This window comes from Accipiter gentilis, chromosome 23 (assembly GCF_929443795.1).
Source record: "Accipiter gentilis chromosome 23, bAccGen1.1, whole genome shotgun sequence".
NCBI classification, from domain to species: Eukaryota; Metazoa; Chordata; class Aves; order Accipitriformes; family Accipitridae; genus Astur; species Astur gentilis.
Genome location: NC_064902.1, coordinates 13,942,717 through 13,968,382, shown reverse-complemented (window position 1 = coordinate 13,968,382; position 25,666 = coordinate 13,942,717). Strand labels below are relative to the sequence as shown.

General features: G+C 45.0%; 1 protein-coding gene across 2 annotated transcripts in view; it reads right to left on the bottom strand.

Annotated features, from left to right (window-relative positions):
* Positions 1-19,398, bottom strand: part of PLXNB1 (plexin B1) — an 83,891-nt gene extending 64,493 nt beyond the window's left edge. Inside the window, exon 1 of one of the 2 annotated variants that reach the window (XM_049827176.1) lies at positions 19,316-19,398. The gene's annotated coding sequence lies outside the window, so the exon portion shown is untranslated. Of the gene's footprint in view, positions 1-3,870; positions 3,951-19,315 lie in introns of those variants that run through there. The other variant, XM_049827178.1, reaches the window with a different exon arrangement.
* Positions 19,399-25,666: the final 6,268 nt, after the last annotated feature.

The window sequence follows — 25,666 nt, the reverse complement described above, 5'->3', positions numbered from 1 at the left end:
ATATCCCAAGCATGGCTCTGAGCCATCTGAGCTCTCCATGTAACATAATCAGATTCATAATGCTCAGAATAGCACTCTGGAGTCCTAGTACAGACTAAGACCTCACTGTATTAAGTGTTGTGGAGATAGTTGTGGTGCCGTTTTCTCTTCTGTAAAATTACTGAGCACCGTATACAGGAACCAACCGTAACCCATATTTTACAGAAGTTAGGACACAGGAGAGCAATGTACACTTTTCAAATGTCTTTTTCTGGCAGCTAAATCAAGTTAGTATTTTCAGACACACTGGGGGGAGGGAGGGAGGGGAACACTGAGGTTACTCTCTCTCCAGAGCAGACAGGCAAAAGCCCAGTTCAGCCAAAGCTCACTGAAGCTCTTTATGTTCTTGTTCAGTGACAGAGGTCACTTGTCGAAGACTGAACCAGATCTGGTACTGGGCTGCCTGCTAAGCATGCTGGCAAAAGGATCTGAGCTATACCCTACTCTGAGCTATACCCTACTCTGCAGTTGTTTGCGTTTCTTCAGGAACACCAAAGGCCTGGAGTCCATCCCAATGCTGCTTGCAACACCTTTGCTAAAAACATGCCTTTTAGCTCCAAAGTAAAATTTGCCTTAAATTCCTCATGCTCTGAAGAAAGGAAGCCTGTACACAGGATCTATGAAAAAGGTAATTGCTTGTGTTTGCCAAAACACTTATTTATGCAAATTCTCATTCTTTTGGCTCAGATTTCAGGATATTTTCCTACCATAAATACAGGTTAGATCCATGTCTGAGCTGATCATCCTGTGATCCTCTTCAGGTTCATGTTGCACTGCGGGTGCTGCAGCCTGCTCACAATTCCCAAGCATCCAGAAGTCACAGCTCTTCAATTCATTGATTTTTAAGAGGCACCAGGTCACACTGTCTGGCCTTCAGCTGATCACAGTTCACAAGCTTTCTGCACATCTCTGGCAAAGGAACTGTATTCGTTTGAAGTGAATAGACTAGATGCCTTTTGGCAAGATGCCTGAGGCAAAGGCCTCGGGAGAGAAATTCACGATTTCATAGGCCGATACAAATGGACAGGCATCTCCTCATTTCAACTTTTATTCCCTATTTGAGAATAGGCTGAGGGAGCTGGCTACTACAAGGGGGAAAGGAAGAGCTGTAGGGTCCAATACAGCTGTAGTGTACTCAAAGAAATATATTACAAGAGGAAACAGAAGTAGACAGCTGAGTACTTAAAGAGGGGAGCCCTCTGCAGAAACAAGGCAAATGCCACTGCAGAATAATCTTAATATAGGTTGCTCCTTCAGATCCACACTAGCTGGAATGCCCTGATGTAGGGACAGAAAACACTATATGATGGGGAGCAGAGGGAGGCTATGTGTGAAGAAGGATGTTCTCCTCTCAGCTAAAAAAAAACCCACCAAACTGTGGTTTTCAGCACTGTTTTGCCTTTCCTCTGCTGTGCTGTTTCCCAGCTGAGAGGAATCCCATCAGCCCATTGCACAGCATCTGATCAGAGCTCATCCTGCCTGCTGCCCCTCACATGAGGCTCCCCAGGGACTCCTCAAAGGGTAAGGGACAGAAGCAAAAGGGGGCACTGAAAATGGGCCTGCTGAGGCTCAGGTGCCAGCATGTTGACCTGAGCTCAAGAGAACAAGTGGGGAGGCAGGAAGAGAAACTTTCACAAAGCTTTCTTAAGCCAGATTTACAGGGATACAGTGAAACAGAGTAGGGTCCTGGGTGAGGGAAGATTGAACAAGTTAGTACCTAACCAGCAAGACTGCCATGAAAGACTGCAGTCTACAACAGATTTTCACAGAGAAACACCAAATCCAAAATTGTCACCTGCAGACCAATTGGGAGCTGCCACTGCCTCTGCTCTTTCTGTACCATTGCAATGCAATCACAACTACAGTACTACCCTTCCCCCCCGAAGTCCCTGTTCCTCTACGAGGAGGTCATACCCAAAACTATCTTTTCTCTTTTTTGTGTGCCATGAGTGATGAGGATCTGAAAGTCTGGGTTTTGGCAACTAAAGTAACTGCTGTGAAAACATTACTGGAGATTTTTGCCAGAACAGGCGAGAAGAGCCTTCCAACTTCTTGAAAAGGTACTGTGTACGAAGGCAATCTGGTGCAGAGCTGCAGGGACAGCAAAAACGGAAGTCCCACTGCTGTGGTGGACATTCCCAGGGCTGAGGAATGTCAGTGTGGGAAAGAGGATGAAGCCGGCTGCTGCTTTACCTGTAGTCACTCAGGAGACAAGCTGTCAAGACCTACAGAAATTCCAGTGGCCTCATGAAGAGCAGTTTCGAGGAAGAAGATTTTTCATGAGGATATTCTTGACTATTGATTGAATAAATTCTTTGTTCCAGACTACAGCTAAAAAAAAAAGCCTTCCTGTTATTGCTTTGACATTCAAAACATTGTCATTGTCACCTTTCAGATGTGTAAGCATAAGAGACAGCAGCAGCTGAGCTGTAGTAATTAGGAGGGAGAGATGTGCAGGCCTTGTCTCACTTCTTTCTGTTACGATGCAGTTTATACTTTGGCAGATTTAACAGTCCCCAGTGAAAATAAGCCATCTGCATCTACTCCAGCAGACCATCCTAATTTCTGAATCCTTCAAATAGTTCTTGAAAAATAAGCATTGCCTTCCTGCTTTTTATCAAGCCCAAATGCAGTCACAAAACCATTAATTCTCTTGCAGTAATACAGGAACACTGGCTCTAGACCTGTTTACAAGACATCTACTTCAAAAATTTTTTTCCCATTTTATTCAACATCTACTGAGTTCAAAGTTTCACTGCTCTCTGTACTTGCAGCAGGGAAGCTAAGAAGGATGGGACCAACCTCATTCAATTCTATTCACAAGAACCCTTCTTGAGGAAAGCCAATAACTTTCGGAGAGTCTCTGCAGACTTTGCTCCACCGCTTTGCACACTGAAGAATGGCTGGTTGGTAATCCTCTTTTCACTCAGTGAGCACAGACCCAAAGGTTTTCATCCCTGTGAGCTCAGAAATTTCCATTTCCATTTGAGAGAGACGTTTTCCTGGCAGTTCTCAAAAGATGCATTTGTAAAATAGGAAACAACCTCAAGGAATGCTAAAGCAAAGGAAGAAAGCTGTACGTGGACAGTCTTTCTACCTCAGCCAGGAAAGGAAATTCCTTCTCAGGACTGATGCCCCATAAACACAACCTACTCTGCAACTACCAAATACTTGATCAACACAAAGTGACCAGCTGTCCACCCTACCTTGTACAAACACACAATATTTTCCTAGGTGTTGGTTTCAGATCAGCTGGGCAACAGCCACCAAAATCTCAAAAGAAAGAAAAAGTCCGGAAACACATATTTGTGTGTACATGCCAGACAAGAAAGGAAAATAAGGGGTGCATGTCAGATGGCTGGGACAAATTACAGAAAGGTAAAGGTATGCTAGTAAACTCACTGCAGGGAAGACACACTCATGTCAGTGATTTTGAAACTTGTAGCCCATAGTTTTTTGTCTTCTGCAAAGGTAATTAAGAAAGCAAATCCATTGCCATCTCTCTATTGGAAAATGTTTAGAAGCCTGCAAACCCAAGAGGTTGAAACTTGCTTCTTTCAAGTGCAAAACATTTAGATGGCCCAAAGCCAAGTCTCAGAAAAAAGCCCTAGTCAGTAGCTCAGGAATGCCAGCTCTTAACACAAACCAAAAGCATACAAACCCTCTGGTCCGGCAATTCATAGTATCATCTCCAACCAAAAACTCACTTAAAATTGCACTCTTAAAATTGCAGCTATCATCCACCTCCTTGATTCTATGCCAGGGAAACCTAACTGAAGTCTCACTTTGACACTCTGCAAAGTAGTCAGCTGAGTGAGCTATTTTTCTTACCTTGCTTTGGGGAATCCTGCTTAGAACCTCTGTAAAGAGAAACAAGAAGGCTTCATGCCACATCAGGCAGGATCCCTTCCATCACTCCCAGCTCCTTAGCAAAGGCATTCCTGAGATGCACTGTGCCCTAATAAATCAACACAAGCGCTCCAGGTTTCCCCGGCAGCTGGAAGCTGGAATTCTGCAGTGAAGGCAAACACCTCCCCAGCTAAAGCAAACACAGCCAGGGAGCCCCTGCTGAGCGCCCACAGCTACTGTCAAAAGAGGGACAGAGAGAGAAAGCGGGGATCATAAGGCATCTGGCTGACAAAAGGCAATCCAACTTAAAGACAGAAGATGGCCATGAGTCTGGCCCTGACCTAGGCATTCCCCTGTACGGGCATGTGCTTGCCAAAATGTTTTATCAGAGCAAAACCACAAAACTTCATTTTTAGAGCAATGATCATCTTGCCCTTGCCAGGGATGGTAGTTTTGCCTTTAAGAGCATTTATTTTAGCATTTAGGATACTCATGTAAAAGATCCTGCAAAAACACAGAACAAAAATAGCCCAGTATTAAACAGCTTATAGCTTAACTCTAAAATAAATGAAGACAAAGGAAACACTACTGATCAGTATGAGCAGCAGTCAGCTCAGCAGAACAAGATGACTGCTGTTTCCAGGGGTAAAGGGAGGTGTTTGGGTTTGTTTTTTTTTCTTTTTAAACTATATAACAGAAAAGACCTGACGAAAGATTTTAGAAAAGAATTATTAGGTGGGTTGGCATACATTTATGGGCCAACCACCTCTCACACAGAAACCAAACCAGTATTTTTCAAAAGCAGCACAAGGAAACAACAGAGGCTAATGTTACCAGACAAACAGCAGCAACAGTCCAACTTCCAGCACTAACATTTGCTAGATTGCATACAAAAAAACCTAGATGGGCTGCTTCAATAGCTCATTTTCAGTTGCACTTGGCCAGTAAGGGAAGGGAGTAGCCAAGGCAGGGCTGAAACAGACAGTAAAAGAAAAGCAAGAGTTGATTGCCTCAAATGCTCTTAAAACAGGCACAAACCCATCAATACCTTAAAAATAAATCTCACTTACTAAAACAAAGGCATCTTCCTCAGACGCACCCTGGGAGCTGGAGTAAATACCCAGATTTCAACATCTCGCACTCCCCATGTTTATGCTCTCCCACAGGGAGTTTCCAGGGAGAGCCTTTGGTGCACGGATAGGAAGTAGTGCAGGATAAGCACCAACAAATCCCACTTAAGTCAGACCTAATCTGTACTGCAAACCCAAGTCTTCAGCTTCCACAGCATCATTTGGAGCCTTCACTCTGAGACCACTGTAAGGCATATTTTCCTTCCCACTCCCTTGAAGAACCGCCAGATCCCAGTCTGTAAGCAAATACTGCCTTTAAGGGAAATCCTGGTCTACCAACACATGGTTAATTGAGACACACACATGCCAGGCAGCTAACAGTGCACAGCAATGGTGAAAAGCCAGCAGACCCATCAGTAGGTGAGTGTCAGGAGCTTCCCCCCACCACCACCCCCCAGATCACCCCCACCCCTCCACCCCGCACCCAGTAAACAAAGTCAGTGCTGCTGAGATTCAGCCTGCAGAGCTGTGTGCTCTTTGGGAGGAAGGACCCCGAGTGGCAGCAGGGCAGTTAGAAGCCCTGAGTCTCAAGAAAGGAATCACAAATGAATGTAGTTGGGTGAAGGACTCGTACATATGTATATGTGGAGAGAGACAGACACAAAGGAGGGCGGGGGAGGGAAAGAAACAGCAAGACTTGTTTCCAGGCCTTGTGCTTATTTTGACCTTTCAGTTAAAGATTCTCCGAAAAGGCACTGTTCAGCCCCAAGCCTGATTAGACATCTTGGGAAAAACAGAGCACAAAGCATCACACATGAATGAGCACAGAGCCATAATACGATCTTGATATTCCCACCCATCCATATGGCCAAAAAAAGCGAAGTTCTTCAGTGCAAACATTGGCAGCAGCAATATGAAACTAATGTGTTAATTAGCAGACTTCGCAATCCAGCACAGGAGAGAGATTGCTGATGTTGGCTATTATGTAGTCAATCAGAAGCTAAACAGAACAAGTACGACATTAGTTAACCCATTCAGAACAAAGTTAATAATTTGCTAATTGCAGGTTTCTGGAATGAGCAGATCAAGGTCTGTTTTCCAAACCTCTTTTCTCAGGAATATCTTAAAATGTATTTGTTATGGCAAGCTCTCTATCACTTGCAACTCTTTGTTAACATTCAGCCTCAACTTAGATGTGTAGCCTAAATTCAGGAAAGCCCACCGCCTTGCTTTACACAACATCAGACTAAGTGAGCTCAATGATTTATCTGGTCTTATAAAACTGTAAATTAGTTTTCAGCCTGTAAACAATCACAAGTTATTCTGAAACAATCATAGGCTAAACTACAACATTCATCATTTACTTCTTGTATAGGATTTTCACACTGAATGCAAGAGCAGATTAATGAAAGTAACTGAAATTACTTAAATGCAGTTGGAATTTAACACTGTTCCTCAGTGTACATGGGTTTACACATGTACTTAATAAACTTAATACTTAATACTTAAACTTACTTAATAACGACTGCTTAATAAAACTCTACTTTCCTAGAAAGTTTAACCAGTAAAATAAGTACCACAAAACAGGTCAGATCAAAAGATCAGCATAATGGTGAAAGAAATAGTGACAAATATAAAGAAGATTTCATTCTCAGGAGACATCTGAAGTACAAACCTCGGGTTAACACTCCTATCATGAACAAGATTCTTTATACCCAGGATGTACCACTTATATTGCATAAAACATTTAGACATAAACAAAGTTGGGGAGGAAAAAAACCAGGGTTGAGGAACACAACTGCATCAGTCTTGGGGTTATTTCTAAAGCACAGAAAAACAAAAATCAATTGAAGCAGGGCTAGTCAGAGTCACATAATTTAAGGTAAGACCACTCTGACTTCCTGCCTAACACAGGCACCATTCCATTTTATCCACTCACACCTCCACAAAACCCATTAAGTGGTTCTGTGAAATGTAGTGGTTTATGGCATCTAGACTAGAGGCCTTTGGAGGTCAAAATATAAGTTCACTACTCTCCCAGTGGTTTGCTCCAATGGCTCCATCATTCTTTCTGGCAGCAAGGCCAGTCTAATTTCTTACTTGTTTGCCTTCTGCCTTGAGCCATTAATTCCACCTCCACTGGATTAAAGAGCAGCTTCTCAATTATGCACATGCTTTAACCAAGTTACCTCTCAATAGCTTTTTTTGGCAATCAACAGATCAGTCCTGTCAGTCTCTCATCACAAGGCACCTTCCCGAGTGCTTGAACAACTATAACTTTTTTTTTTTTTAAAACAGCAATTTCATTGTCATCCCCCCCACCTCCTCCCCTTTCTTCAGGGTCACTGCTTTGGTGAAGCACACAATCGGTGAATGATCAGCATCTCTAGAACACAGAAGTCTATACTTGCCTGTATCAGATGAACGTTTTTTCACTAGACCCATTTTACAGCGTAATGGTGGAGCTACAGAAGTCATAGACTGCAAAGATTATATCAGTTAGCTAACAGTCAATTAATCTGAGTACTGAGTGTAAGGAGCTCGTATCTTTCTTAGTCACCATTTAATCATTTCCCCAAAAGCTCCAAGGAAAACTTCACTACCCGATGCCCATTCTGCCAGAGATTTACATACTATTCAGGATCTTCAAGCACAAAAATCCCAACAGACCTGTTATTTCCAGCCATGGTTTTGAATCTGCCCTCAGCATTGCCTGCTTCTCTGCTGAATCAACATTAGCAGTGGCTTTAGATTTATTTCCAGAATACTGATGAACTACTGAACAGCACAGAGTACAGTACTGATGCTTGCTGAAGACACCTACTAGGGATACCTCTTTCCAACATGTCCCCCATAACCCGCGATTTCAGATGCATCAGCCTTTTTTTTAATTAAATAATTGAGGTATGCTGTTGATGTTGGCACAGATCAATTATTCATACTATTGTACGGCTCCAAGTCAAACATCCTAAGAAACACATTACATGAACATAGTCATCTGCTGCCATGTACTCACGTGTTTCTTTCCAGCTGCTCTTTCTTACTAGTAATACAACCGAACCCTTCAGAGATACATTTCCTCTGACATGTAACTACAAGCCAATAACTGCCCATCTCAAATATCCCCAAAGACTTTAGTTATCCAAGATCACTGCACAAAAAGCATTAATCCCTTGTAGGTGTTAACCAGGCACTCCATATCACAAGGACTAGTATCTCCTACTAAAGAGGCCTATTGAACTTCCACCTCCAACCAGCATTTCCATTTAGTGACATTTCTCATTTTGTGTTATATGCCAAATGAACATCTAAGTTCGCAAAGAGTACAAGGCAGGAGTACAAGTACATGCTCTGTATGCAGGCAGGAACACAGGTCAAGGTTTGTGTGCAAGCCAGTGTGATAGCAGGAAGGGCTCTGCCCATTATACCACTTGGAAAAAAATAATTCCAAGGCAAGAGTGTAGAATGAGATGTGTGGCTTTTATCAGTCCTTACCTTGGTATTTTCAAGCCAAGAAACTTACCTGCCATTGTGAACCTCGCAGCCCAGCTACCCAGGAACACTAATACCTGGCTGTCTATCAGGGATGCTGTCCTCTTGGATGAGATCCTCAACATAGCTCCAAGTAGCAGGAACACACAGCCTATGGAAAACTGGTGGCAGGGAAGGCTACACATCAGTTTTAACAGAAGAAAGACTACTCATATTCATGCACAATTCCTCAAGTGACCTGCGTGACCACTTTTGTTGATCTGCTCTCAGCGATCTGTTCTTTCGGCAGGAACACCAGGAGGAAGCCACACTGGGACTGGGCAAGGGAAAAAAGCACCCTGCGGACATAGTGAATGGGACAGAAAATTCCCCTACAAATTAGAATCATAGAATGGTTTGGGTTGGAAAGGACATTAAAGATCATCTAGTTCCAACCCCCTGCCGTGGGCAGGGACACCTTCCACTAGACCAGGTTGCTCAAAGCCCCATCCAGCCTGGCCTTGAACACTTCCTGGGATGGGGCATCCACAACCTCTATGGGCAACCGGTTTTGGTGTCTCACCACCCTCACAGTATAGAATTTCTTCCTAATGTCTAATCTAAATCTACCCTCTTTCAGTTTAAAGCCACTACCCCTTGTCCTATCACCACATGCCCTTGTAAAAAGTCCCTCTCCAGCTTTCTTGTAGGCCCCCTTTAGGGACTGGGAGGCTGCTAGAAGGTGTCCCTGGAGCCTTCTCTTCTCCAGGTTGAAAAACCCCAACTCTCTCAGCCTGTCTTCATAGGAGAAGTGCTCCAGCCCTCTGATCATCTTCGTGGCCCTCCTCTGGGCTGGCTCCAACAGTTCTATGTCCTTCTTATGTTGGGAACCCCAGAGCTGAATACAGTACTCCAGGTGGGGTCTCACCAGAGCAGAGTAGAGGGTGAGAATCACCTCCCCCAACCTGCAGGTAACACTTCTTTTGGTGCAGTCCACGATATGATTGGCTTCCTGGCCTGCAAACACAAATTGCCTGGTCATGTTGAGCTTCTCATCAGCCAACAATCCTTCTCCTCCAGGCTGCTCTCAATCCAGTCATTGCCCAGCCTGTATTTGTGTTTGGGATTGCCCTGACCCACATACAGGACCTTGCACTGGGCTTTGTTGAACTTCATGAGGTTTGCACAGGCCCACTCCTCAAGCCTGTCAACGTCACTCTGGATGGCATCCCTTCCCTCCAGCATGTTGACCGCACCACACAGCTTGGTGTCATGAGCAATCTTGCTGAGGGTGCACTCAGTCCCACTGTCCATGTCGCTGACAAAGGTGTTAAACAGTGCTGGTCCCAATACTGACCCCTGAGGAACGCCACTGCTCTCCACTTGGACATCGAGCTGTTGGCCGCAAATGTTTGAGTGTGACCATCCAGCCAATTCTGTAAGTTTATTTGCAGTGATGCTCTGCATTGACTTTTCTAGCAGCTTTTTTGGACACCTTCACACATCAAAGCCCAAGCTGCACCACAGTAGTCATTTTGACTAAATCTACTTTAGAAATTGATTAGACTATTGATTTTTTCATAGCTTAGAGATAAAGTGACCTTTCCATCCCACAAAAAACAAGGGAAATTAACACATGTAAACAGAGTCTTCATTTTAAAGGAAGTGTTTCACTCTCTTGGAAGGGAAGTCTTGTAATTTTTTTTCTTGCAGCTTGCAAAAGATCAATTCTCCTTCATCTACTTGAGCTTTTCACCTTTCTGTCCAAAACAGGCTAAAGGGACAAGACTTCTCAGAGCATATACAGAAGAGCAGCCTGAAGACAAACACAAGACAGATCTTCCTATACGTCACTGAGTGGTAAAGAAATCAGTACCAATTTGTAGACTAACAGTTCTATTTCAGTCAAGTGAAACAGCATCAGAGGACAGTTCCCAGTAGAGATAACAGTTTCATAAACACAAAAAGTTTAAGGCTTTCTCTATACAGAAAAGAGGGGTTTGAGATGTATTCTTCATTACAGAGTGGAATAACAAGGATGCTCCATGTGTTTATATTGGTTGAAACCATTTCCCTTGTGAATCACTGCATGCATATGATTTCTACCTGCTTAAAATAAACACATTGCATTTTGGGCACAGTTCCATCATTAGGACTTTGTGTCTTCTGGTACTTCCTACACGGTGCACTTGGGGATGCAGATTACAATCCTAGAGCTGAAGAGCCAGGTGTCATTTGTATTTTGATGGTCCAACAGGCTCTGGCAGCCTGCAGAGAACACTAATTGTCACTGCAGCACCCGTTAGGATTACACTGTGCTGGCAGCACTGGGAGGAAGGTAAACAGATGCATAGCCCAATGGCTTTCAAATATTCACGAGGCAATACAGGCAAAGGAAAAGGATGAAACCTCAGAACAGCAAGTTCAGGTCATTCTCCTGTAACACTTTTGCTCAGTGCAGCAGCATCCTGGGACTATGCATGCTGCTGCTAACCACCTGTGTCAGACACAGACGCAAACCTTTGATCAGCAACAGAACATCAAACTGCAAAACTACTTCATCAGAAATGTTCGATTTTCTTGGGGCTGTGAGTGGAACCCCAGCATACAAGTTCCTCCCAGCAGGACGCTCATCACTGTCATCATCTGGAAGGTAAACCACTATTTAGATGTTATTTGTCTGTAACTCAGTTTGGCATTCACAGATCTACTGCAAGAGCTATTGCTATAGCAGGTCTGTGATGGTGGGATACTGTAGATATATTTGAATGGTTGGTTCCAAATAACATGAGTCTGCAATACGGCCATCAGCTTGCCTGCTCTTTACAACCTTTATTCACAGACTTCAACAGACAGAGCTCTCCACAGTGTTGTGAAGCCTAGTTATGCATTATGGAACAGTGGCCAGTATCAATATGGGTCATTAAGGAAGGCTTCATGATGCTACCACCCTGTATATACAGGCCTCAGTATTGCAATGAAACATAACAATTATTTGCAAGACCATTGATGGCAAGCAGGCCTTCTGTGTTTTGTGGACAGAAAATGCATTTACAAGGTTCAAGTATCCAGAACACAGCACTGTTACTACAAAACACAGGAACAGTTTTAAAATAAAACAAGCAAGAAAGCATGACTGTCAGAACTACCCCAGAAGCCTTTAGATTTGTGGCACTCTGTTGAGCTTGTTACTGAGGCCACTGACACAGGCTTTCACTTCCCCTGCAGATCAGCTCAGTGTTGAGAAGGAAGGGGCCATGGTGACTTGGGCACTATGAGGACAGAGACTTGACTGTCCCAAGCCCAGAAAAAGCAAAACAGGCTAAATGGCTCTTTCATCTGTTCCTGTGCAGCTGCTCATATGGCCATGCTGCCAGCACACACAGCCCCTACTCCCTATCTCTGCTGCTGGGGAGAATAACCTTGCAGGTAGCTGCCCTCTCAGTAATGAAGGGAACAGGAGCAGCATTTGTAAGACAGCTGCTCTACCTTGCCACTCCTTTTTCTTTAGCTCTACATCATCTCAACAGTGCTGGGCACAGAGCACAACCAGACACTCCAGCACTGGGACTCCAACTGCCTGTTACTGTGGCCAAGGAGCTCGGCATACTGAGTCACTCGGGGATGGCAGTGCCGCAGGGACTGCTCTGCCTTCTTGCCAATTCAAATTTTGCCTATGCTGCCAAGACAACAAGCTGGTAGCAGGCACCCAGGGCCATTTTGTAATTACACATGCACCTCTGTAGGCTGTCACACACCTGGAGAACACTTTCTGGTTACAAATCCCCATAAGACAGGAAAAATCTAGATCAAGGAAACAAAGAAAGAGTAAGAGAGTCAGTGCTACCCGTTACAGTGATAGCAGTCCCCCAGAAGGCATAGTCGTGCAAGGGAACCACACCTCTTCATTGTAGCCATGAGAAAGCTGCACTGACATGCAGCAAAAAGCTCTTATGATCTTTGCCTTAAATCTCTCAACAGTTGCAGGTTGACATGAAATGCAATCCAAAATACATTTCAGCTAAGCTAAGGATCAGAATATAAATTCACAAATACCTTAGTCTCCCCAGGTCCTTCAACATTTCTGCAGTCTCATTTCAGCAATTTCTCTCAAAATGCTAAACTAGCTAAAAAGAGTTGGCAAATAAACCGAGCCCCTGGTTGCTACTTCTCAGTTTTCCACAGTGGCACACATAGCTCCCATGCAATTAATTCAGCTGCACACCTGTTTTACCATTCTCTTGGGCAGAATCATTCAGTAATGGACTGCAATCTGTATGCAAGAAGTTGAGCAGTATGCAAATAGAGATCAAAACATTGATGGCAGAGGGATTCAGAATTCCAGGAACTGCTTTTGCACTACAGCTCTCCAGCACATACATTTTTTGCTTACACTAAAGGCAGGAGACAACACAGGACAGGTGAGAAGAGCTCATGACTCTAGTGTATGGAAGAGAGCAGACAGATGATCCAAGAAGAGTTACTGAAATGCTCTCACATATGATAATTTACTATTAGGTAATTCACTAACAGAATTGCTCTCTCCAGCATTTTAAGTTTAGTCTGATGCAAAAAATCTTGGGATCAAAGCTGAAAGTGCTAAACAGAGAGTTGCTTCAGGGCTGTTAACTCCATGCTGTCTAAAACCCTACACCAACTTCAGTGATAGCATTATTTCTGACAAAGGCTGGTCTGGCAGGTACAGGAGCATCTCTGAAGCCCCAGTTCCTGTGCTTTAAATTCTTGTTGTCTGAAGGACTTCCAGCTGAGAACAGAGCACTTGCAGGGCACTGTCAGGAGCATATTTTCAAGCCTTTGCTTGGCCAGCTGTTCACAGAAATTGGCAGTTCTTTATGGAGGTTAGAGAGCCTAGAAACTCACTGTCCCACACAGGAGGATGGGGCATGGCCACTTGTAAGCAACAGAGAGATTTCAAGAGCACACATTTTCCAGGAGTCAGGACCAGAGAGGGGAAACAGGCTGTGCTCCATGTTGTTAGGGTAACTCCACACAAAGAATAGGGAGGTCACCTAACCAAAATGTGAAATGGTGCAGCATAGGAGACCTAAAGGAACAGACACTGAAACAAAAATAATTTTGAAATAGGCCTACATGGGCAGAAACATTAAGCTGAAAACACTACTTCTATGTAGTAATTTTCAGAATTATTATAATAGGGTAAGATGTCAAATATACCCATTCTATTTCTAGAATAACATGCAATTTAGTCAGAAAGCTAGTTTCATCAGCACAGACAAATGCTTGAATACAATCAACTTTCCCCACCTGCACAGTCCCAGGCACAGCTACTCTCCTGCCACAGCAGAGCTGCAGGGAGGGGTAGGACACAAGAAAGACCACATTCTCCTTGTGATAACTTAAGCAGCAGTATGAATCCCATCATTGCAACTCAGTTGACAAGCTGAGATAAACTGACACACATGTTTTTTCACTTAAACCCAGAAGCTCCAAAGGCAGCACTACCTTTACATTCACAATTAAGGAAAAGTGCAAAAGAGAATGAGAACAGTGATGACTTGAAATTCTCTACACCTGCAGATACAGAGCTTGTTAGCAACAGCAATCCATTTAGTTAATACCTTACAGCTGTGTATCCCCATGGTTCACCACAGATTCCAGGAGGGTATTTGGAGCAAGCAGTCACACCATTCCTAAATTCCAGCCCCCAGTAGAGGACCAGCCTAGCTAAACCACCACCAGGAGCAAAGATCAATCAACCTACAGCCCCTGTAACACAGGGACACAAAAGATTTTTCCACACGAGATAGAATGGGAACAGATACAAGTAGCAAGATAAAATTACAACCTTTCAGATACTTCAAGAAGGGAAACAAATTACAATTTCCTAAAAGGAAGTAGCTATGAAGTTGCAGGAATTTTGAGAGCAGCAGCAGTGGTGCAGAGCAGAGGCTGGGGAAACTCAACCCACCAGTTCCACACTGTTCCGTAGTTAAACTTCAAAGCCAAAAGCAATGCGAAATCTCACACATTTTCCAGGCACAGGAGAAGTGTTCCTCACAGTACTTGCAGTGTTTATACTGCAAGCAAATAACTGAAATTCACATGCCATTAAAGTCTGGCATCTGGGAATTTCCTCAGTATCTACATAATTTGAAGATTCAGCTCACATTTTGATCAACATCTAAAATCTTCCTATCAAATCATGTTAATATGAAGTTCTTTTCTACTTCATTTCCCCTCCCCTTTTCTTTTTTGGGGATGGCAGGCAGGATTTGAAAGTGAAATTCTAACATTAAATTCAGGATATTAGGAATCATTTAAAAACTGATTCAATTAAAAAAAAACAAAACTCAAATCCACCTGAACTGACACCATTTGTTTCTTTTTTTCCCCATAAGCATTGGGAGGCAGTACACTTACATCTACTTAATGAAAAGGAGACCTAAATTGCTTCTCGCAACCTCAAAATAGCTCAGATGTCTTAGTTACCACTTGGCTAAAAAAAATTATTAGCAGTGAAAACAAGTCCTCTGCATTTATTACTTAAGTAGTTGGGGAGAAAAAGCAGAGACTTAAAGAGATCACACCAAAGCACTGTGGTTCTTCCATTAGTCAAGGCTGCATGTCGGTACAGGTTGAAACATCCTGCTTCATGTTTTCGTAGCTTAGCAAGTCTGAGCTCCAGCGACTATAACCCAGGCCAGTTTATTAAGCAGGGGCACATCTCAGTTATCACTATAGCAAACCATAGCATGAAGGCTGACCCTATACAATTCTAGAGAACTACACAGTTAGCAAAAATCCCCCCAAGTGGTTTTTTAGAGAGTTCCTAGGGTCAGTGTGCCAAGGGGGAAGGTCTTTTGGCTCTCACCACAGCGCTGGAGTGAAGACTGTGCAACACATGAGATTACTGTTTCCCAATTGAATTAAGCATCTACTCTGCCTCCTGGAACAACGGTATCATGTCACGAGACTGTGCACATGCTCCTAATGTCTCAAATGCTTGTCCCTGAAAAACACATGCAAGAATTTTCTAAGAATTGTCTTCCGTCACCGAGACCAAAGCAGACAACGCTCAAAGAACGATCAATATGAATCTTCTCTAAAGACATCATCACAACCATCAGGTCATCAAAGACGCCTCCAATAATAGGACAAGGAAAATGATACCAGCACAATGAAAGACCAGCTGGCACATTCCCATAAAGGCAAAAGCAGCCCTCCTGTGGTTTTGATGAACAGCAGAAGATGAATCCTTTCAGATACAGTAATCCTGCAATCAGATACTCACAGGAACCACAAATAAATGCGAATCAAATCCAGGGCTTTAACAGATTATGGGGAATGCAAAGGAGAGTCAGTAGAATGCATCAGCTTTCCAGCACTCGGAGCACAAATACGTTTCACTGAAGATCCAGGTGAGCAAAAAGGGCACCAGTCCAACCCCTGATTCCTGAAACCAGCTCGTATCTAGAGGGCTAATTCTTACAGGAAAAGCAGGCAGGCTCATGCCTCCTCTGACTGCTACCACCCTGCACAGCCTGCAAGTTGGGATGAATCAAAGTCCTATCATCTTCCTCCAGGATGCCCTTATGCAAGATTGGGAGGGTTCAGCTCAGAACTTGGCCACAACAGCCAATTTGAAGTTTCAGGGGAAAAAGCCCAACAGCTACAAACAAACAAAAAAAGAACAGATGGAGAGGCTGGCAGAGAGGAGGAGAAACTGAAGTCCTTGTGAGTTTGCTCTCAGAGGCAGCAGGAAGGACTGAGATAGAGAGGAAGATGACAGGAGAGAAATAATGTGAATCTGACTGATTCAGAGGTAGAGATTTTACTACAAAAAATACCAAGCATTTGTGGGAAGCGGCTGCTTTACCTTCTTCCAAACTTCCCCTCATCTGTTTTTCTCCCTCCTCAGGTGACACTAAAGCATAAAGCATTTCTTCTACTGAAAAAGATACCATGACTCCCTGTACCCTGGCTAAACGAACCACTCCAGAAAGCAAATAACAACACTGGAAGACAGCAAGTGCAACTACTTTTGTTTTCCTGTTGGACAGTACTGGATAGCATCCCACACCGCCCTCCCCCAGACAACCTGGGTGGGAGCTTTTTCCTTCAGAGCACACCCAACATACAACTGGCACGGCTTATTTGGCAGGGAGTCTCTCTCCAGGCACACGGGGCCACCTTCAGCAGCAACAGATACTTTCCAGACTCGTTCAGTCCTTGCAGTCTCTGATGGTGCTGCCAGGAAAGCTCAAGTGTGCCAGCAGCAGCAACACTCGCAGAAACAACCCTGCTTTACACAAAGACTGGCACCGAAGCGACGGGAATGGCTCTGTGCGCTCGTTACAACCTCTGTCAACTATTCCCTCTGCCCTTATATGGGAACATCCCATGGCCCTGCTGGGAATATGGTGCTGTTGGAGGACATGAAAGGTAAGGCAATACCTGAGCTGTCAGCACATGAGGACAGAATTTTTCTTTTCTGAAAAGCAAGCAGAGTCTAGGAGCCCAAAGTCTTTACAGCACTTATGTGAGAGAAAGCAGAGATTAAGTGTCAACTGCTGACAGTCCGTGCCCACCTTTCTCAGGAGAGTTATGCTGGTAATTTTAATCTTATTAAATATTGTTAATCGTATTACTAACCTAACTCTTTTCACATGTTGGAAGAAATTTAAAGAGAAAATTCCATATATGACTATGCTATGTAAAATGCTTTCTAGCCAAATGTCAATTCAGGGCAAGTCCCTGGCTTGCAGATTCCAGTTCTGCTATACACAGGTGTGGATGAGCATTGAAATAGTCTGCTCAGCACCAGATTACCAACAAGTCACCTTCCCTGCCAAATTCTTCCCTGTCCATAAATTGCTTGCTTTCTTCTCCTGAGATTCTGCTACACATTCCTGGCTTCTCAAATTAGAGAAGAACCTATGCAATTCTACAGCCAGTTTGTAACAAACACCTCGGTCAAGGGGAAACACCAATTTCTCCAACAGAATGCAAAATCATGTAGCACAACAGTTCAGCGCATGAGTTTCCTCCTTGAATCAGAGCAAATGCCTCTATCACTGGCTTAGCTCCCAACGTCACACGCACATCATTAATGCAATGCTCATCGATTTCTGCATTTAATACACGAGGCATAACAGGACTCCTGCGACCTCCGTTCAAAAAGTGAGACCAGAAATGAGCAGACCATATTCAGCACTCCACCTTATACAGAATTACACAGAATAAGGCACTTGTTTAGTAAAATACTGACCCACCATTTTACAATACTCAGGATTGTAGCCCCTTTTTTTGTAACTACTGCAGCAGACCAGATATTCTCTCAGGACTACTCCTGTTCCAGACTGCTGCCCTGAGATAAAGCAGCAGTCATAGAAAGTTTAGATTTGAGAAAAGAAAGTTCTCAAATTGCACTAATGTAACAGAAAACACACCTGCTTAGGGGGCCCAAACACTTGCTGCAAACTGTTCAAAAGGAATGCGTTCAAGGTGGAAAACGAGATCTCCAGAACAACGGGACTTAACCACTCAGTTTCAGTACAGACAGTAAAAACAGTGCTGAGGGGGAAAAGGTGAACACATGGCCTTCCAGAAGTTAAAGCTATTGTATTTACCAGGAAGCCGCCTTGTAACATTTTTCTACTGTTGCTTGAAAAAAGTGTTGAACAGATTGAAAAAGGCAGACAAGTTAGCCTCCCCCAAATTAATCATTTAAATGAATTTGTAAGTTAGCAAAACAGATTTAATTATTAAGCAATTTTGCTTTTTGTAGAAGGCAGTTATTGCTGCCTCTGAGGTTGAAGTTTCAGGAACATGATGATACTGACTTGTAATGCCGCTTTTCTTTTAGGGTTTTTTTTGTTTGTTTGTGGGTTGTTTTTTTTTTTAAACTCTGCCTGGCTTCAGCCATTATTTACAGCCACACCATTCACTACCAGCCCTCTAAGCCCCGGTACAGGACTACTCCCTGAAGACAGTCAAGTCACTTGTCAATCCTTTTGCTGATTACAAAGTTATCTTGAGCTCCTCAAATAACGCAGCCCCTGAGTAACTTCTGGCTCTTCCCTGCATCAGAAAGTTCTCAGCATCCCTTGAAAACAACATCTGCCTCAAACCTGAGCACCGTACTCCAGCCCCACAACCAGACAACACAGGTGAAAACTCTTTCACAATCCCCTCTTTGAGCATCACCGAAAACTCACGTGTCTTTTTTTTTTTTTTAGCCACCTTTCGTGCTAGCTGTTTACCCCAACGTGCCTACTCGCTGCCACTTCCAAAAGCTTTCCCAGCGCTGTTGTTTTCCAGAACTCGGTTCCCCCGTTACTGACTTTTCCCGGGGGCACAGCTACACCGGTACACTCCCAGGCGCGGGGCGAGGAACGGGGCAGCCCTTCCAGCACGGCCTACGGCCGTGCTGGAAGGGCTGCCCCGTTCCTCGCCCCGCCACCGGCCCGGTGCCACCCCGCCGCTCCGCTCCAAGCGCTGCCGAGGTCGCCGGTCCTCCTAACCCCTTCTTCCCCGCCCAGCTCCAATCCCGCTTCGCCGCCGCTCTCCCCGGCTACCGAACCGGCGCCGCCCGCTACTACCAAACCCCGCCGCCCGCGGAGGCGGCTCGGGGTATACGTGGGGTGTGTGTGGGGAGGGGGGTTACCCTGCCTACCGGAGCCCCCCCTCCCGGGAAGCCCCGCCGGGCCGCGGCCCGGCCGCTCTCTGAGGGGCCGCGCCCATCCCCCTACGCGGAGACAAAGCGCGGCCCCCGGGCGGCACCTGCCGCCGGCCGCTGACCCCCGGCAACGCGCCACCAAGCGCCCTACCCGGGCCGGGAGCGGCGGCGGCGATCCCCTTCACCGTCCGCCGACCGCGGACCCACGGTCCCCGCCGCCCCTCACCTGCCGCGGTGAGCCGGGCCGGGCCGCTCCGCTCCGCTCCCCGCCGCGCCGTCGCTGAGGAGCGCTGCCCGCACCGAGCCGCGGAGCGCCGGCCCCGCCCCCGCCGCGCCGCGCGCCGGCCCCGCCCCGCGGGGCCACCCGCCTCCGAGCCGCCACGCCCCTGCCCGACCCGCTCCTCCAATAGCAGGCGGCGGCTCCTCAGAGGCCGCGCCTCGGGGGCCGCCCCAGCCCTCGCCGGGTCCTAGCGGAGGCCGTCAGCCCCGCCCCCTGCCCCGCCCCACGCTCGCGGCCAGCGGCGAGACCCCATTGGCTGGCCGCCCGGCGGGGCGTGGCCCGCGGCCCCCTCAGCGCCGCGGCCGCCTCCCCTCAGCGGCGGCCCGGTACCGCGCTCGGGCCGGCGGCCGCCGCCGCCGCGGGACCCGGTGCCGGTCCCCCTTGCCTTTGCTCCCCCAAAGGGGCGTCGGCTGGAGCGCCTGACGGACGAGGGGCTCCTGTGGCCTCGAGACGACGAGCCTCCGCGTTTCACCCCGGAGCGGTTGCCGTGCAAGGCCTGGGGGAGGACGCGGCCGTGGCAGATGTTCTGGATGCTGCCGCCAAAAATCCGCCGCGGCTGCCAGCCGGCCCGCGGGGAAAGCTGCTGTTCCGGAGGTGTTTGCAGCCCTTGTGTTGAGAGCTGGACTTAAAACTATGTACTCTGGAAGAAATCACAGCATTTCTCTTCTCTCTGTATTTCGTAGCGACGTAACTTGGGTGTTTGGTGCGACAAAGCCTTCGCGCTTGGCTGTCTTCGGCCAAGAGGTGTGAGCGAGCAGGAATCTACGGCGACGAAGAATGCACGGTGCACAGGGAGCAAAATCTGATAGCAAAACCAGTTTCTACTTACTTAGGGATCATCCTGTACAAACACAGCATCGGGCGGCTGAGATACAGGACAGGTCCCATTTGCAGAGTATGTGGGAACCGGGACACGAGCAAGATTTGAGAATGTGACAAAAGCACAGTTCCGTGGTTTAACCCCAGCCAGGAACTAGGCACCACGCAGCTGCTCGCTCACTTCCCCCCCCTCAGTGGGATGGGGGAGAGAATCGGGAGAAAAAAAAGAAAAAAAAAGTAAAACTTGTGGGTTGAGATAAAGACAGTTTAATAAGACAGAAAGGAAGAAAATAATAATAATTATAATAACCACAGTAGTACTAATAACAATGATAATAATAAAGTGACAATAATAATAATAATAGAATTGGAATATACAAAACAAATGGTGCACAATGCAATTGCTCACCACTTGCCGACTGATGTCCAGTTAGTTCCCAAGCAGCGATTCCCCCGCCCTGGGCCAACTCCCCCCAGTTTATATGCTGGGCATGATGCCACATGGTATGGAATATCCCTCTGGCCAGTCTTGGTCAGCTGCCCTGGCTGTGTCCCCTGCCAACTTCTTGTGCCCCTCCGGCCTTCTTGCTGGCTGGGCATGAGAAGCTGAACAATCCTTGACTTAGTTGTTACTAAGTAGTGTTTATACTAAAAACATCAGTGCGTTATCAACATTATTCTCATACTAAATCCAAACCATAACACTATACCAGCTACTAGAAAGAAAATTAACTCTATTGCAGCTGAAACTGGGACGCAGAGTTATCTCTGGTTACAAAACAGTGAAGAACATACCACTCCAGCTGAAAGTCAGTGGAGACAAAAGCATCATAAAGCAGAAGCGCCTGAAGTGATATGTGTAATATAAACTGACTGCTGGTTTTGTGATTTTTAATCCTGTGAAGCTGGAAGCTCCAGTCACGAGAAGAGCAGAGGCTGGTGCTCTGTATGAGAGACAGAGGCATTTCTTGCCCCTGAGAACTGACTGCATAAAATCCTCTCTCTGAATTAGGGGTAAGTTCTGTCCGTAACAGCTCTACAGACTGACAGAATTAATGCTCCCATTTTTCTCGCTCACACTGTAACTTCTGTGTTCCCCAGATGTCCTGGACTCTCTTGTGTCGTTGATCAGCAAATGTACAGTTAGTCTAACAACTGACTTGCTATACATGCAGTGACCAACTATAGGTACTGAATACAATTACATGGCCCCATAGCCATTTGCCTGCTGAGCTGACTGCCAGATGTTTGGAAATCCCAGACACAAGATGAAGTTATGCCTTTACCACCCAGCTGCAAATTCTGTGTGGAAAAAGAGGAGGTATCTGAGGACATGCAAAAGTGATACAGTAGCTGTAGGTTAAAGCAAACTCTGAGGAAGAGGAGACAGGCACTGGCCTGGGTTGTGCAAAGTACAGAATTCACTGTATGCCAGGGATGCCCATCACTTTTCCTTTTGGCTAGATGAAGTTACAGGATCTCTGCTCAAGACACAAAGCTGCTCCGAAAGTCTGAATCAGGCTTCCCTCCCACATGCATTTCTGACATTCAGAGGAACATAGTTGGTACAAGTCCCATATCTAGAAGTATCATTAAACTTTTACTCTTTGTTACAATCCATCAGCCTCTCACACTCCCACTCCCAGCCCAAAAAGCAACTATTTTATGAAGGAAAAACTATGTCTAAAAGTCTAGAGACGCTGAACAGTCCTCAGGATCTGGCAGCACAATCACAGTCCCCCCAAAGGAAGGATTATTTCAGAGGCAGCTGCCGGCTGCCTCTCTGGACCTTTGCTCCTTGGCACTTCGTTATGCTGAGGAGTCCTTGGGGCCCACTCTACACAGAGCCCATGAGGAGTCTCATGAGGAGATGACCCCTTACTTGCTCCTCTTCCCACACAGACAAAACCCTCCTACTACCACATCCTACCCACTAAATTGCTCTTCAGGTTAGAACTTACTGAACAGAATATTACCATCTCACTAATCAGAGACATTTTAACTGCACTCAAATTGCTTCCACCAAAATCCAGTTTTGGTGACTAAGAGAGTTAAATACAATATTTCTTTTCTCCAACCCATTCCTGACTCAAAACACTAATCGCCTTTGTGCCTTTCCTCCAGAGCCAGTCCCAACCTGCAGGGCCTTCCATCCGGTAAAAAAACATCTGCAAGCTTCACTTAAAAACCAGCAAAAAGCCCCATGAGAGCACATTGGAAAAGAGCCGCTTTTGCTTCTGTCCCATGGCAGGGCTGGCACAGGGAGCTGGCTGCAGGGTCTGCCCTGGGAGCAGGGCAGGAAGAGCTTCCCTGCACTTGACGGATATTATAGTGCCTCCCTCCTATCCCCCTTACTGTACTTATAGCCCTCCAGAGTGACAAGGATATTGTAAAACCACCATGGGATTACATATTCCCTCTTCAGGGAGGAGTTTTGATTGGTCTGCACAAAAATCTTTTGCAGTTCTTAAAAATAAACTAGAGAAAAAGGTAGTTCTCAAACATTACACAGCTGAAAAAACCATCACATAAAGAATGAACATATTGAGGAAAAAATTGAAACAGTTTTTGATTTCCATTTGTTCAGAAGCTTTTTTTAAAAAATATATTTAAATCCATAAAGGATCCTCCTCTATAAAAGCCCTTGTTCATGTCTGGTTCTAAGAAGGTTAGCTAAGTTTCTTATGTAACTATTATGATAATCACAAGGCTAGCAGCTGTTTATACTCCTTTTGATTTTCTTCTTACACTTCCTTCCCTCTAAGTAGGGGATGAGACGGGTTAGGAAAGTCACGAGGGATATCTGAATACTGTCTATAGCTTCTGGGAATAAACTGCATTTAGAGCAATAATTCAGGGACTAACAGAAGGTTGACTACATTTACCCTGCTTCAAAATCTGGCTCTGTTCCTTTTAAGTTTTCAGTTTGTCAGAACATTTTGAAACAGCATTAAGGTGTTCATTACCCTGAATTGAGCAGCTACAGTTTTGCTAGCAGCAGTCTGTTGGTGTTTAGGGATCTGCTTTTGAATGTGCCTTGCAGGCCGTGCAGCCTGAACTGTGCCCAAAGCATTTATGCATGGCATGTGCAATGTCACCATGAACACATTTTCCAATGTCACAGGCGAGGGCTCCAGCCACAGAGATTGTCACAATCACATCGATGAAGAGCAAGAACTAGATGCATTTGATGAAGTAGATTACATACACCAAACTCATACAGAGGGTTGGGTGATCAGCTCACTGAACCAACGCAAATTATGTGTGTGTGGGGTTGTTTTTTGTTTGGTTTTGTTTTGGTTTTTTTTGGTTTTTTTTTTTTAAAATAAGTCTTGAAGCACAGGGAAGTTCCTGAGAGTATATGGTATACCAGTATTTAAATAGAATAATCTTTAGTGGGGCAGCTTGCTTCAGGCAAACTCACAGAAAGGCCAGTGTAGGCTGCAGCCATCTAAAGGCTTAGTGTGCAAGTTCTATTAAAAACAGCCTTTAAAAAACCTCCTTGCATAGTATTTCAAAATTGGTCGAGAAGTCACCTTACAAATTAGATTCCCAAAAATAATTATTAAGGCAATACTTTTAGGGTCATACTTTATTACAGCTGTGTATACATGCACTCTCCATCTCTCCTGGTGCCTAACACCACATGGCACATAGTAAACGGAGCTATTATTTTCTCAGCACAACACTTTCTCATTCTGCTATAACTTGCACTACAGGATAATGTGCACAAGGATGACTAGGACATCAAATTGTCCATAGACTCTCCCACAACAGGATCTGTCTATATCTGTATCAAACCTAGTGATATTTATCTAAACTGTTCTTAAAAACTTCCCACGATGAAAACTCCAAAACCTTGCCACAACCATTAATTACTTGAAGGCTTAATTTTCCTTAAAAATAAAAACTGTGGTCCAGCTGGTTTTTTTGCTGTATTTAAGCCCATATCTTCTTAGATTATCCACCAACTGCCAAACACCAGAAATGGCACTTCTGTATGTCTTATGAGGAAGGTCACGAATATAACTTGCTAGCAAAAATCTGGCAATAAAATACAGTTCTAAATATATTAGGGACAAACCCAGCAGTGTGTCCCTGTTCCTAGCTCACAAACCTCACTCCTACTGCAAATCTCAATCCTGTTTCTGAAGCAAACAAGACATCTCTACCGCTCCTAAGCTCCATAAAGAGGGAAGTATGTTTCTGGAAGGTATTCTGTGAAAGAAACTGTATTTTCCAAACAGATACTTACAATGAAGTCAACAGGAGCACCTGCAACTTCCCACCAAGATCTTAGAATGTTGGAACATTCAAAACTCAAGTTGATAAATAAATATGTATATCCTGATTTCTACACTACATATAATTGCTTTTGTCCTGTATTCATAGGCAACATTTGCTATTCCTTTCATGAGTGGAAGGAATGGCAACTTTTCTCTTCAGAATGCACCTACTGTTAGAAGTCTGCAGTGACCTCATTAAAAGTTATTTCCATAGCCACTAGGCTGTTTGCTTTTGAGTTACTAGTGGTTTCTCATGGAGCAGTAAGAACTCAAAATAGCTTAGCACGGGCCAAGCTCAGGCCACTGCCACCCATTTTTCTGTAATTAATGTATATCAAAGGGCTTCCTGTCGCTCCTACTAGGTTGCCTCTTTTAACTTATCTTCCGTGTCTTGATTGACAGTGGAATTAAGTTCAATCAGCACTGGCTTTCTCTGACCTACACACAATGCATAGGTCAGTCCCTGGCCTCACTAGACATGTACAAACTATTGCAACCACCATCCCTCCTGGCTGATGAGCATTTGGGACACAGGGCTGGCTGAGCCGTCCTGCCCAGAGAGGACTATGCTGAAAGAAAGAGCAAGAATTTAAGTCTCGAAAGGCCTTAGCAAGCAGAACTTTCTTGTTGAGGAAAGCTTCAGCTGAGAGACCCCATTCCAAAAGTGAAACTCAACTATCTATTATATTAATAATCCACAGGTATGCAACAGAAGACTTTTTTTAAAAAAAACCCTAAAATAGCCTAGAAGAGCACAGGCAACGAACTATTCATTTAGCTGAGGCTGAATCATTAGGAAACACACACTGAGATGTCACTGCGTGTTGTGTAAATCACTGTTGGTACTGCAAATGTACCTGAACTAATGTGAGCACTCAAATAAACACTTCTGTACAGCTCTGCTGGCTTTGTTCAAACTTGTGTATTTGCTGCCTGTGTTACCATGACAAAGATTTAGCATAAAGTACTGAACAGATTATGTGTATAGTCTTCCTGGATATTGCCTTCAGCTAGCTCAGGTACAGCTGTTAGTGTTGCAGCCACACCTTCTGGCTTTGGGGTACACATACGGCACAGCACCAAACTACACATTTAGATCCTTGCCACAATGAAGTGATGATTAATCCAGTATTGAGGAAATATACAAATCTGCCCTCCTAATTATTATATAGACACAGTTAATTACAAGGGT